Consider the following 15,198-nt stretch of genomic DNA (forward strand, 5'->3'; position numbering starts at 1 on the left):
TTCATAAGTTGATGATGATAATTTTATTATTTATAACCCACCCAACTGGCTAGATTTCCCTAGCCACTCTGGGCAGTTTACAATATATATCAAACATAATAAAATATCAAACTTTTTTTTTTTAACATTCCCAGCTTAAATGAACTGCTGCATTGCAGGGGTTGGACTAAATTACTCTGGGGGTCCACATTTCTCTTGATTCTATGCTGGGGATCCAACCTAGAATCTTCTGCCTTGAGTCCCAGGCTGTGACTGTGGCTATGGCAAAAGCAAGACCATATTGGGGTGTGAATGCTGTGAACCCCTCCAATGTAGGCTCAGGTTGAATATATTTGTAAATAAACCATAAAGACACCACAGTCTCTGCTGTGTTCCACTTCCAAAGGAAACATGAACCCTGGGTAAACCCCTGGAATCTCACACCACTTAAGAGATTGGGATGGATATGCAACTATGGATGAATAAATGTGTATATAGCTTATGTATTCATACACATTGCTCTTTCCTGCTTCCTTTTTATTGCTTTTAATTCCTCTTGTTTTGTTAGCTTGTTATTATAATTTAAGGTATTGTAAACTGCATTGAATGGGCATTTTGCCCAGAAAGGATGGCGTTACATTACAGTGTACCAATGTTATATACAAACTAATTATCCAAGTGGTGAAAAATGCTTACTCTGGGTTTGTTTTTTTCCAATGAGGTCACAGGAAGCTTAGGAGTAATTTTGTATTTGTTTACAAATATGCAGGCTTATACTTAGGTGAAGCTCACAGTTTAGCATGTCCCAAAAGTTTACTTCTCCCTCCCCGTCAGATTTCTGGGGGAGCACCACCAGAACTAAAGAAAAACAAATAAACTCTGCCTTGCTCTCAGGCTGACCCACAGTAATCTACAGACACAGATTACCAAATTCCTTAGGAGTAGACAGGAAAAAAACTGCTCCCTCACAGAACAGTCACTGGACATTGTTAGAATTGGCTAATTTCCTTAACCGAAGTGGGGAAAATAGTGCTTAAGATTTTGTTGGTCTCCAATTCCCATCAGCCCCAGCTAGCATGGCTTAATGGGCAGGGATGATAAAAGAGTTGAACCCCCATAAAACATCTGAAGGGTTACAGTCTCCTCACCCATTTTTAACAAAGGAGTGGACAACTTTGACAGGGTTATTTCCAAGTCCAAGGTTCTGGCCGCGAGTCAAACCATCTCTTAAGTTGTAGGGGACTCCAGGAGGCCGTCTTGCCCATCCCCCAACAAGATAACCCCCACCGAAACCACCACAGTAGTAGTAATGTACCTGTGGCTAAGATCATGTAGTTGTAGTATTCAATTACACCCTGATAAATACTGTAGGTTCTTCTTGTATACTTGATCATTTTGACTAGGGAATAGGTGGCACAGCCTTCACTCTGCTGATAAACCTTAACCATAACCACAAAAATAGGGGTGGGAAGCCTGTGTTTCTCCAGATGTTGTCCCCAGAATAAATACCTTTGTGCTATTTTTGAGCTTCCCAAGGCAACTGACACTACCATTCTCTGGAACCTGCTCTTTGTTTAGTGATGGCCTAAATGCTTTGCCCTTAAGTATTGGCTAACATTAAAAAGGAGGATAAGGTCAATTTAAGTACTTTCAGCTTTCAAAGAGATGCTGAGTCTGACTTCATCTTGGAATCAAGTCATTGATAAGTATGGCCTTTCTTTGGACATTCTGCGTTCATTAGACTTGTAGATGGCATCTCACCACATGTAATCTCATGTTTTAAAACATTATCTTTGTGCTGGTTGCACTTCTAGTCTGTCCAAATGTGCCCCTTTGTATGCCAAACTACTGATTCAGATTCCTCGTCCTCACTATGTAACCAGCATCACAAATATCAAATGAAGAGAAACCCTTGCAGCTCTGCGGCTCCAGTTTATTATGTGCTCTGCCATAGTTGAAGAATGCTATCGCTGGATCCCCTATGAAGAGAGACTACTTCCTGGTTTGCCCAATCATTAGGTCCAGTTGTGGCCAACTCTGGGGTTGCGGCGCTCATCTCGCTTTATTGGCCGAGGAAACTGGTGTACAGCTTCTGGGTCATGTGACCAGCATTACTAAGCCGCTTCTGGCGAACCAGAGCAGCGCATGGAAACACCATTTACCTTCCTGCCGGAGCGATACCTATTTATCTACTTGCACTTTGGCATGCTTTCAAACTGCGAGGTTGGCAGGAGCAGGGACCGAGCAATGGGAGCTCACCCCGTCGCAGGGATTTGAACCGCCGACCTGATCAGCAAGTCCTAGGCTCTGGTTTAACCCACACCACCACCCGCGTCCCTCCCTTTACACCTCTGAAAAAATGGCCTGATTTGCCTTTACAGTGACAATTTTAAGGAGAAATGTTTGTGGGGATGTTAAGTTAAATTCTGAAGGGGAGCAAACTTTTATCTTAAAAAATGACTGGTTTGAATAATTATTTTGATCCTGCAACTTTTTAAATTCTGTTTTTATTCTGTTTTATGTGTTTTCTCTTTTGTAATGGTTTTGGCTTAACAAATAAATAATAACAGATGTTGGACTACCCCACCCATCATCCACAGCACAGCCAATAGTCAGGAATGTAGTCCAACAACATCTGGAAGGGAACAGGTCCCACACCACTGCATTAAAGGTTGGGGTTTTTTTACATTTAAAGCTTTTGTATACAGTACTGCTTACTGTCAGAAGTCACCCTGAAGCACATATCAATCAAAACTCTATGACACAGAATTGTAAAATACAACTGAAACATCAGTCACAATACCATCATAATAAACACAAGATTATCAAGGGAGACAAAGACTTAAAATAACCTAGATATGTGGACCTCCAAGAGCTTGGGAAAACAAGAACGTCTTCACCCTGTGGCAAAATTCCATCAGCGTTCTATCCATCCCTCTGGGGGAAGGGAGTTCCGTAACTGGGTGCACCTACAGAGGTTATATACTTTTAACAACCAAATTACCGGTAGTGTAAAGTTACATGGCTGTCAAGGGCATCCAGCCCAGTCCAGTGCACATTTTATTTGGAATATTTTATTATTCCAGTGGGGCTTACTCTCGTAGGGATGGGTGAAGATGTCAGTTTTTGTTTGTTGCTCATTTTTCCACTCTTAATGCAGTTTTAATTTCACATCACTTTGTGACTTTTGAAAAATAGTCTTTATGAAAATTCATTAGCATTTTAGAGATGATTTTTTCCATTTTTTTAGTATTAATATTATTATTATACTACATTTGTATACCGTCCTTCATCTGTACATCTCAGGGGAGTTCACAACTTAAAATAAGATACAGAGGATTGCTTCATGGGATCAGTAAGAAACTAAGTAGCAGTGTTTTCTCAGCATTTTGCCTAATATACACATTTTTGCAAAGCAATTTCTCCTAATACAGTGCACCTTTGTGCACATTACATTACTTGCCTAGAGAAGTGTGAATTTCGAAAGCTAACCGTGTTTTGGTTTGTGTATTATTTTGGAAAGTGGAAATCAGGCAGGTTCACCTTTAAATGCAGACTGAATTGAATTTTCCGCCACCCCTACTGATAAAGTTTGCATGTGGCTCCACCACCACTACTCCTGATAAGGTTTGCATGTAGAAGGTGCTGCTTGACACAGTTACACAATTCCAAAGACTTGAATCAGCCAGTTCTGCCTGTTCACTGACTAATCCTATAGCAACTTCCTACCATCACTGCACAGTCAAAAGGACACACAGGAACATACATTTACATTCCGTTCCCAGGCTGTCACTGAAAGGTTGTCTAAACAGCAAAACATATACTTTCCCCCTTCCTTTTCCTGTAGACCAAAGGTTCTCAAAGTTTCTATGGGCGGGTGCTGCTTGAGGGGCTTGCAAACTACCAAGGTTCACCAGTCACAAAGAAAATGGTGTGGGGTGGAGCCAATCACCAAATGTTGGAAGATGGTGCAACTGGCAGATACCAAAATAATCTTCTAATGATATCTAACCCCACTTTGCAAATTGCTAAAAACATTGCCACAGCAATTTCCTTGTGGCAAACAGCTTGATAGGGCAGTTTCCTATACAGCTATTAGCTCTGGAAGTATTGTGACCCAGCTCCACATTTTAGCAAGAATTTGCTCTCTCCCCCTGCCCTGCCTCTCATACTATATTAACTTTTGTAATTTCACCTCCTCCTTTTCCATCTTATCCTCCCTCCCACATACTGCCAATTTCTTGCATCCCTCCCTTTTCATTTCCCTCCTACTATTATGCCATTTCTTTATATTGCCAATTTCTTGCTTTAAAAATATTAATATTTTATATATTTTCCCTAATTGTTGTTGGCACCTCCTCTCCAGCCCTTCTCTGACTCTCAGCAGCCTTTACTCACCATGCAGGGAGACAGTTTCCCTCACGGTATTTTTAAGACTCTGAGGAACCGAGGGACAAAATAATAGAATTCTAAAGTTGGAAGGTACCTTGAGGGTCATCTAGTCCAAATGCCATATGCAGGTGGCCCCTTATAGGGATCAAACCTGTAACCTTGGCATTATCAGTACTGTACCACGCTCTAAGCAACAGCTATCCTCACTGGAACTTGTGTCAATATCATCCCTTCCCCAGCTAAAAAAACAACAACCAAAAGTGAATACACATATAGTAGCTTAAAAAACCTGTATCTTAAGATTTTGAGGTCAGTACAATTCACATTTGTGTGTGTCCACTTGCAATGTATAGCCCTCCTTCAGTCCATCTGCATATGGGACTCCTCTTCATGTTCTGTGAAGCAATATAAAATTTAAGACTTTCCATTTTCTACAAAGCAACTGCTAAACGTTATAGTACAGGATTGGGCCACTAAAGCTCCCGGGAGAGACTTTCGCTTTTGTTTGTTTATTGTTTTTCACCTCAATTTGCTTTTGTTTTTTAACTCCTTGCGATTTTACTGTCTGGCTCAGGGCCAGATTTAGGTTCAATGGGGTCCTAAGCTACTGAAGGTAATGAGGCCCTTTATATGTCCAGCTGTCCTTTGCCAACAACAAATGGCCGTTATTTTTGTGTTGAATATATGCTATATGGTAATTTATAGACCTAATAGGTATCTAAAGCCGTTTGCCACTGTTGCTGTATGTAGGTTTTATTTTATTTGTTTTTTATCTTATTGTTTGGAAATGTACATCCAGTTTCCCCCCTTTAAATTGTCTGAGGTATAAGAGCTATAATATATATAATATAATATATATTTGAGGTACAAGAGCTATAAATCCGCGGCAGCAGCGGCATATAAATATTTCTATAAGGCGGACAAGCAAGATTCATCTCCCGCTGCCAAGGGCTTGGACTTGGCTCCCTCTCTCTCAGCGCAGCCCTGGTCGCGTCCAGACAGAGGCCAAGAGCGCAACAGGTTCGCACCGGAGAGCCTGGTTCTTTAACTCCGAGTAATCCCACTGCCCGAGGCGGCCGCGCTCATTCACTCCCCAAGGCTGCGCTCCGAGGGACACTGACGAGCGTTGGGGGCGGATGGAACTCGCAGGCTCCCTTCTCTCACTCTAACCCTCCCCTCTTCATTATCTTCTTCTCCCCTCGCTTCTGTTCTTCTCCCCGTTCTCTTTCCACCCCCTCCTCCCCTCACCCCTCCGCCAATCAGCGCCCGGCGACGTCGCGAGCTCCCCAGCTCCGGTTGGCTGGCGTTGCGCGCGCCGCCTGCCCATTCCTTTTGTGTATATGCTGAGGGGAAAAGAGAGGAACGCGAATGCGCGTGTCTGTCTTTCGCCCTCCCTCCCTCCCTCCTTCCCTGCCGGCGCGCGATTGGCCCGGCTTTCAATTGGGGGAATTCGGAGCGCCGCTGCGTGACGCGCGCGCGCCCGCTTTCTCTCCCGCTTCCCTCCCCGCCCCCTAACAACCCACTTCTCTCTCTCTCTCTCTTTCCCCCTCGGCGCGTGGGGCGGGCGGGGACTCGGGGAGGCGGGCGACCCTGCACAGCCCAGAGCAGAAGCCCGACCCCAATCCCGGGGGCTGGAGGCAGGTCGCCAGGCAGCCCAACAGACCGACCACGAACGGTGAGTGACCGACTGACTGGCAGACAAGCCTGGGCAGGCTTCCTCGGAAGCCAGTCCCCTTGTGCCCACCGGGGGCGGGTTGGGGGGCTTCCCCCTCTCGGCAGCCTGAGGGGCTCCCCTGGCCCCGGGGGTGGTTCTTGCATAGCAGCCAAGTTTCCCGCTTGCGGGTCGGTGGGTAGGGTTTTCCAAAAGAAGAGAGGTGTGCAGGACTGAGGAGGGAAGGCAGGTCGTCTTTTCATTGGGACTTTTTTGGGGGGGGGGATGAGAGGAGTTTCTTTTCCTCGCCTTTGTTTCTTCACTTCCCCACCCTCGCCTCCCTCTCCAAAGGATTCAGACCCTCTTGAACCCAGCCTCGTTTCTGCGTTCTGAGAAACTCTGGTGGGGAAGGGTCCCTACTCTGCAGGAAGTCGGCTTTCTTTGGAAAGGGGGGGGGAAGGTTGGTTTTGAAACAAAAGTAAACTCGGATCCCAGGATAAGCCCCCTCCCTCTCCTGGAGGAATGTGGGTTTGCTTTAAGTCGGGGGCCAGTTGTGGGCTGCTTAAGTGTGTGTGTGTGTGTGTGTGTGTGAGAGAGAGAGAGAGAGAGAGAGAGAGAGAGAGAGAGAGAGGAGGGGGGGGCTGTGTTTTAATGTTTTTCCTTTTAAAACCAGTATGCCTTGATCTGATGTTAGGGGCGAGGTTGAAATTTGCTGCTAGGTCTCTGTAGTCTCTTGTTAGGTCTCAGTTCTAATAGCATCGAGATATAAAGAGGCCCATGTTTCCTGTGTGCAGGGGACAGGGGTGGTATGGCATCAAAACTTCTGTTTCCTTGGTAATGACAGAGAGGCTGAGAAAATTCAGGGTGGGTTGGAAACCTTTCGCAATTTTGTAAATACCGTATTTTTCGCTCTATAACATGCACCCGACCATAACATGCACATAGTTTTTAGAGGAGGAAAATCCGTAGGCATGCCACCCATAGGCATTCCCTCCATAACACGCACAGACATTTCCCCTTACTTTCTAGGAGGAAAAAAGTGAGTGTTATGGTGCAAAAAATACGGTACTCTGTGCCTGGACTCTCGTGGGAGGTGGGGGTTCCATTCCTCCTGAAGCTTGTATCTAAATTCAGTTGCTTAAATGACACCATGACATCTGAAGCTGTATACAGTATTTCCCTCCTCTATGCAAGGAGATCAATGGGCCATTCCCTCTTCTCCCAATGCATATGGCCCTTCCTCAGGTATGGCTCATGTGTGTTACTGGGGGGGGGGGGCAAGTTGAAGATCCTATTTATATGTGGCAGCCTGAAGCGGGCTCTAGATGTTGTGCTGAAACAATACTGGTTCAGCAGTGACTGTATGGGGTTTGTGTTTGGTTGGGATTTCTCAGTCTGTGGGGACAGATCAGTGTTGTTGGAATCTACAGGTGTGGTGGCATAACTTCTTGGTCTCTTGAGTTTTTCATCTGCCCAGCAAAGGTTTTAGAAACACTGCAATTTTATTTGTAGCTGTAGACCATCTTTGGTCATCCAGAACCTCCAAAGGACTTACAGTATTTAAGTAAGTAGACCTTTCCCCAGCTTTTTCCTAGAGTCTGACAGTAGGTTAAAATATGACATTTTGAAGTCTCAGTTTCTCTTTGCAGCAAAAGTATTTTTGGCTGGTCAGTTTTATGTCTAGACTAAGATCAGAACCTGGAAAGTTAGCACCTTGCTTACAACTAAAGCCAATTTAAATTTATTGGACAAAGGATATTGGATTGCGTCATGTTAGCTTGTGTCTATAGAAGCACTGCCTGGAGACTTCCTTCCTTTTGGTCTTGGTGTTTTGTGCTTATGTAGTGCACAGCGTGGAATCTAGGGGGTCAGCTGCTCTCGTTCCATTCATTCCGTTATTATGGTGTCTCTGGGTTGAACTTCTGCTAATTTAATAACTTTGAGACAAATCCACATTAGTGTCATTCTGGAATTCACTGTGGGCCTTTCTGTCTTCTCATTTTAAGTAGGTTGTTATGCAGAGACAGGCTACAGCCAAACTAGTTTGTCTTGAAGGCAAATTGGGTTGTGCAAGACCTCAGCAAGGGGAGCGGCAATGCAAAGTGTTGCACATGTTGTTGGCACTAGGCCTAAAGATGGGTAGAAGTGTGGATCATAATCCTACTAAGATGCATAAAGAGTAGCATCATACTCTGTGTCCGCTTTGGGTTCACTTGCCTAAGATCAAGTGCTGTGACAATATGGGATTGATAGGTATTGGGGGAAAGCAGTTGAGAGATGTAGAAAAGCTAGCCAAGTGACAAAGGAGCAGCACAGGGCAGTGGGCAAGCTAGTGTGTCCAGTTAGATTTCTGGGTGTTTGTGCACCAGATATTGGGTAATATTAGGACATGGGTCACCAGTGCCTACAGAGACCTTGCCTTGCATTTGTGGAGTATTTATTCCACTCCTCCCCCTGCTGAATTTATGCTTGAAAGAAGGCAGTAAAAGTTTTTTTATGCCTAATTGTGGCATGGGGATGATAGGTCGGCAGTTACAGATGGGGAAGAGAGAGAGGGAGACTTTTTCTGTTTTGCAAATGTGCTTATTGGCCCCCAAAGGGTTAACAACCCCTGTTTTAGGAAGACAACTTGATTTTGCTAAATTCAAGGAAATGTAGCTCTAGAATAGGGTGGTCCAGTGTGCAGCCCTTGAGGCTTTTTTTGGCGCCCCTCAGCAACATTTGATGCCCCTCTTGCATTGCCTTCACAAAAGTCAGGCAAGTGAGGCCATGCTCTAGAATCCCATCATTCTTTTGGCTTGTATTTTGTTTCACTCCCCACCCCCCAGAGCTTAAAACGAGCTCCTGGTTCCTTTGCTGCAGCAAGTGACATTTTCACTACTGATGGCCAGTGGAAGCATGCCTTCCTCCAGGAAAAAGGAAGCAGTTTCCAATGAATCCACTGCTAAAACGGATGTGTGGAGCTCCTTGCAAACAGACTGCAGTTTGAACTAACACTCTGGGCTTTGAATTGTAGTGTTGCCTGACATCGTAGTGACATCAAGTGATTGACAAGCGGGCAACCTGGCTCACCTGTCAGATTTGGCCCACCAGTTGGAAGAGGTTCCCCACCCATGTGTTGCACCATAATGGTGACTTTCATTTTTAGTTCCTGCCATGCTTCCTGTAAGGGGAAGAAGATAGCATATGGGCAGGCAAGTGGTGATTCATGCATGCTGTCTATAGTCTGGGTATCCCTACTGGTGGTGAATTGTAACAGATATGTGATTCAATAATGATGTGAAAGAAGCTTGTCTCATTTTCTTATTTTAAGGAAGTTTTTGAGGGCAGGTGTCTAAATTAGAGGAATTAATGGATATGCAGTTAGCCTCCCTCAAGGAAGGACTTCACATTAATGTAAAATGCATATTTGCAATTGATTTATAGCTTTGCCTTAGTCACAGGTCTGTTTACACTGGTGCAGTTAGTTCTATGACTTCTGGAATATAACTTCTGTGGGACTGTGCTGACAAGGTACTTGTTCACAATTGGGAGTTGTAGGGGTGCCCTGATAAGATATCCGTTCACAATTGTGTAGGTGTACTGTATGAGCCGACAGTATTCATGGATGCAGTCAAGTGCTACAGCAGCATGGCCGGGGTAAGACAAAGGGCTGCAAGTTAGACTGGAGACATGTTCAGGGATTTAAGAAAATCTCACATGCCTGCTGCTATCTGCAGTATTGGGAACTAAGATATATTAGCTAGGTGCCAAATGGTTTCTTAAACCAAGGTTACAGTCACCAAAACGGAATGTTTAGTTGCCATTTTGGGGCAAGATGGCTCTAAAGTCTTATTTTTCAAACTTTAGAGCTGTCTTGTCCCAAAATGGCAACTGTAACATTGGTTTAAGTAGCTATTTGGCACCTAGCTTATATATCTGAGTTTTTAACACTGGTTCTGGCAACCATAACCTAGGTTTAAAGTGCATTTGGCTCCTAGTTTTTGTATCTCTGTTTCTAACACTACCTAGGAATTGGTAATATGTTTGCCGCTGATATTCTTGGATCCCATACAACACCCTAATAGTCAAAGTATTTTGTCAGAATGGAACAGAAACAGTTACAAGAAAGCATTTATTTGTCTCCAATCTGTACTTCGATGTTCTTTCCTGATGAACTTTTGTAACTTGCAAACCTGCTCCCCACCCCCCCAACAGACTACCAGAAGTTTGTCTGGCCAAATATGTTACCTTGCCTTTTACTCTTCTGATAGTAGACAGAATCTTCCTTGGGTTTTGTCTTTCTCACAAATAATTTTCTCACTACACTTTGTCCCTTGGCTGGAGCAAGTGCCTTCCAGTTCATGGCTTTGCAAACTGGCTAAGTTTCCCACCTCAGATCTGATAATAGCCAAGCCTTCAAAGGCTGGGAGCACAGAGAATGTAATCACTACTTCTGTAACCACTGGTGCTATGTTTTCATTTTTGGAGATTCCATGGGATTATTGCCAACCCTCATATTTTCTTTTGAATCTTTGTGCTGTGTGAATTTCATGTTTTGGGGTTGTTTTCTTCTTCTTCTTTACTTTTCAATAGACTTACTTTTGGCCTTGGTTATGTATGTGTCTGTAGAAGGGCGGGGCGTGTTGGGAAAGGCTGGCCTATCAACCCTCAAAGAGAGATTTCTTTTGAGGTTCAGCTTCTAGCGTCTGGCCTCTTTAACGGCCTCCAGACAGAGCGTGGTTACAAGCAGCAGCCAAGGATAATTTCAAAGCTGCGTTCCCTTGGCACTCATCCATCCCGCTGAAGTGACTTCTGCACACAGAGTGCTTGTGCTAATGCTGATGAGTACCGGGTCTGTTTGTGGGGGGTTAATGGGGAACCACCTAATAGGCACACTGAGGAAAAATGGTCTCTCTTAGAAATGTCAGGACTTGAGATGGCTGACTGTTTTTGAAATAATTCAGACACTTCCCTTTTGTTTCCTTTCCTTTCTTTTTTTAGCATACATTGCCACATGATAGGAACCACATGGGTTGATCTTTTTCTCTCTTTTTTGGTTTTTCAAAATATAGATCGTCAGCCTCTGTGCACCGAGAATTTTTCTCAATTGTATTGTGCGGTGACTAATTTTAGATGTTTGATAAATAAAACAAGATGGTTTGGAATAGATTTAATGGACCTTTGGTCTGATCCAGCAAGGATCTTAATTCCAGCCCACTTCAGCAGAGAACTGTGGAGCTTTCAGGGAGAGGGGGGGAATAGAGTGTTCTTCTCCTATGAATTGCCTGGCCTTGGAGGTTGTGCAGCAGCTGAGATACCCCTCTACCCCATTATCCTGATTGCCACAGTGGCCAGAGAGATACCTCTGTGGAGCCCAGAAGCAAGGCATGGGTGCAATGGCCCTTCCTATCCTTTTCCTCTTGTAGTCCGTGGCATGCTGCCTCTGAACTGTGAGGTTCCATTAAGCTACAATGACCAATAGCTGCAGAGAACCTCCCCTGAGTTTGTCTGATCCTCTTTTAAAGCCACCTTGAACCAGTGGCCATTGTCTTGCCTGGTAGAAGCAAATTGCACAAGCTAGCCTGTGTGAACTGTACTTTCTTTTGTATATCCTAAATTGACTGGATGATCCTGAGTGTATCGGGAGGGAGGGGGAATACACCGTATTTTTCGCTCTATAAGACGCACCAGACCACAAGACGCAAATAGTTTTTGGAAGAGGAAAACAAGAAAAAAAAATTCTGAATCCCAGAAGCCAGAACAGCAAGAGGGATCACTGCGCAGTGAAAGAAGCAATCCCTCTTGCTGTTCTGGCTTCTGGGATAGCTGCGCAGCCTGCAGTCGCTCCATATGACGCACACACATTTCCCCTTACTTTTTAGGAGGGAAAAAGTGAGTCTTATAGAGCAAAAAATACGATATATCTCATTTTCCTTACCATGCATAATGCTGTAAGCTTCAAGCCATATTCTTTCTCTTGTCTCTTTATAAAAAAATGTCTTCAGATTTGTTAGCCTTTTCTTGTCAGAACAGTATCCCAACCCTTTGATTATTTTGGGTACCCTTTCCCACATATTTTGCAGCTCTTGGGTTGGTGTAACTGAGACAGAGAGATGACATCACAGTTGCCTCCGTATGTGCATGTGTAGATACAGATAAAGCCCTGCTGAATCAGGCCAGATGTGATTATTCCCTGCAGCTGGTTCACAGAGGCATGGCTCTGGCAGTGGAGGTAGGACATGATCACCATGACTAGTAACCATTGATAGCCTTGTCCTCCGTGAATGAGCCCAGTTCCAAATCATCCAAGTTGGCGGCCATTACTACATATTGTACGAGCACATTCATAGTTTAACTATATGTAGTAAGTCAATTAGATTTTTATAGTGTTCACTGTTCTGCGAACTCTGAACACACAAACATGTGTGTGCGCACACACAAACATGCACATGGACACCATCAAAGGTGTCATCGTCTTAACAGATTAAAGGGCTTGGGGGATCACAGGCCAAATTAATAAAATTCTTTTTTAAAAAAGATTAGTGTCCCGCCCCCCCCCCCGGGGGGAAAGAGACTGGGATTCTGCAATTCTATGATTTTAACTCATTGAAGACTGCATGGGAAACTACAATAAAAAAGGCACCTTAGGCACATTGTCACCAGTCACTGTTGACTTAGTGGCTTATATGAGGGTGTTAAGATGCTGTCTTTACAACAGCAGCCTTTCTCTATGAGTGGCATGTGTGCATTGTTGCCATGTGATTGTTGCTGAATTGTGGTTTAAGAAGTGATTGTTGGCAGTGATCCACTCCATAGAAGTTGTGCAACATGTCCTTGTAAATATTTGAAGAGGGGTTAGCCTAGGTGATTTTGGAGGCTGCACCCTGTTCTTTGACTTTAAGACTATGGCGACAGACACTCCTTGAAGCTTATAGCAATTTTTGGTTCAGTTGTGTTAGATCATAATCTACAGGTAGGGCACCATATTTCTTTTTAATATGGTGGGAAGGCTGCATATGCAAAAGGCAGGGGGGTTGAAATCCGAGTGCCAGAGCTTCCTTTCCCCAGTCAGCACTTATTCCAGAATTTCTAGCCCTTTAAGAAAAATTAGGCACTAACAGTTGCATCTTGGCAACCCGTGGGTTGTCTAAGCAACAGAACGCTAAGTCTCCTGTTCGCTAGGGAAGTGTGGAGCTGAATCACAGGGAATATACCACTGCCTAACCTACAGCAAGACTTCTGTGCCTCCCCCTGTGGGATAATGAATAAACTAAGCAGCAAAGAATTGACTTCTTGAATAGAAAGTATAAAAGACCCTGAGTAGTGATTTGGTTCTGGAAGTGGGTTCTTTTAGTGCTATTTCTGTTGTTCCGGGATGTGCTGTGTGCTATGGGTGCAATTGAATTATTCTTTATTAGTCGGTCAGTTTTGTCTCTGTGCAGTGCATTAATTTGAAGAAAGAAATCTGGAATGATTGTCAAATGGCATGATTCGGTATGGAAAACTGTTCTGTTCCCTGTTGGAAGTACTGACGGCTGGTAGTGATTAACTCCCGTTCCTGTTCTGTACACGTTGCACATTCCTGACCCCATTCTCTCTGTCTCTCCCCCTCCCCATTTCCTCATCCTACTTTGCACTAGCAGCTTTCCACTTCCTGTTTAAATTGGCTGCGTGCTGTTGGTTTCATGTGGCGATGTTGCATTGCTGTGTGAAAATGCCAGGTTCTGCCTCTATGCTTTTTCCTGTCATATGCGCTAGTTCTAAGTTGACCTCTCTCTTCACCCTCTCCAGTTCATTGCAGAAACTCCATGGAGATTGGGACCAAAAAAGTGCTGCACTCCAAGAATTAAGGACAACCTCTCTGAACTAGCTGAGGAAACAGAACTGCACAGGTGGGCATCCTTAAATTCACATTTGCTTGCATTTTCCAATATCTTTCCAATCACAGTTCATACAGTTATAGATCCCCTCCTTCTTTGGGCATGGCAGTTGTAGGTGACCATTTCTCTGCACTGCCCATGGTCTCTCATTATGAGGCACTCCCTTTTCCCAGATGAACTGGGAGAAAACCCAGAAGCCAACTCTGGACAAGGGAATGGTTATGGTCTCAAGGGAGGACAGGAGTTCTTCTGATGCAGGCTACAAGCTCCCTTTGCTTCTGTTGTCTTTTCCAACAGTCAACTCCTCTAATGTGAAACGTGATGTGAAGCGTTTCTATATGCCAGGAAGCCCATGTCAGAGAATGCAGATGTCCTTGTGTGTAGGTGTAGACCTGAGTTTGGGGATTTGAGCCCTTATGCATTCAGCTGGAGGGGAAGCAGGGCCAACCTAGGTGCTGTGATACCCTTACAAGCCTTGTAGCTTTTTGTGGTGATGCTAGCAATCATGCCAGCTTGCTTAAGATATCTAAGCAGCTCACTTCCCCAGATATTCAAGACGTTGTTTTGCACTGAACACTAATCGCTAGGGAACATCACAGCCTTGTAAATAATTATTCAGGAGCATTCATCCATCCCTGGCTCAGTTTGCCTGTGTTTCTTCAGCTGACACAGTGCTGTCTCAGGTGTCAGTCTCTGCACTTTAAAGCTGGGATTGTCCAGTAACACAGCCCAAGGCATGTAGTAATTTCTGTCTTCTGGCCTTTAAGAGCCAATGCCGTGGGAGGATTGGCACTGTTTAGTTAGAACAGATGGGCTTCCTTCTCATGCTTTATTGTTGGTGACATTTGTACATTTCTTATATGCATGATGTATATAAAAGGTGTTTGCATTTGGAGCTGAATGTTTACATACTTCTGAACGTATTGTTCAAGGAAAGTACCGTATTTTTTGCTCACCTTTTCCCTCCTAAAAAGTAAGGGGAAATGTGTGTGCGTCTTATGGAGTGAATGCAGGCTGCGCAGCTATCCCAGAAGCCAGAACAGCAAGAGGGATTGCTGCTTTCACTGTGCAACGATCCCTCTTGCTGTTCTGGCTTCTGAGATTCAGAATATTTTTTTTCTTGTTTTCCTCCTCCAAAAATTAGGTGCGTCTTGTGGTCTGGTGCATCTTATAGAGTGAAAGATACGGTACTTTAGTAGGTGAACTGCTCCCATATGTATGGACATTATAGGAATGTCCACGTTCAGTACAGGTTTGTGATGTCCACATACATCCAGTGTTCATTCTTCTTGTTCCACCTGGCCTTTGGCTTGG

At 44.3% G+C, this 15,198-nt stretch overlaps 2 protein-coding genes across 5 annotated transcripts in view; one reads left to right on the plus strand and one right to left on the minus strand.

Annotated features, from left to right (window-relative positions):
• Positions 1 to 15,198, minus strand: part of IL20RB (interleukin 20 receptor subunit beta) — a 139,900-nt gene that overhangs the window by 30,875 nt on the left and 93,827 nt on the right. The gene's annotated exons all lie outside the window — the stretch shown is intronic.
• The window catches only part of LOC309375218 (beta-1,4-galactosyltransferase 3-like), a 36,961-nt gene that overhangs the window by 7,449 nt on the left and 14,314 nt on the right, over positions 1 to 15,198 (plus strand). Inside the window, exons 1-2 of one of the 4 annotated variants that reach the window (XM_081920807.1) lie at positions 5,903 to 6,046; positions 13,806 to 13,896. The gene's annotated coding sequence lies outside the window, so the exon portion shown is untranslated. Of the gene's footprint in view, positions 1 to 5,902; positions 6,047 to 12,187; positions 12,237 to 13,473; positions 13,499 to 13,805; positions 13,897 to 15,198 lie in introns of those variants that run through there. The other 3 variants (XM_081920809.1, XM_081920810.1, XM_081920808.1) reach the window with 3 other exon arrangements.

The sequence above is a fragment of the Podarcis melisellensis genome (genome assembly GCF_964234715.1).
Source record: "Podarcis melisellensis genome assembly, chromosome: 8".
In the NCBI taxonomy this organism is placed as follows: Eukaryota; Metazoa; Chordata; class Lepidosauria; order Squamata; family Lacertidae; genus Podarcis; species Podarcis melisellensis.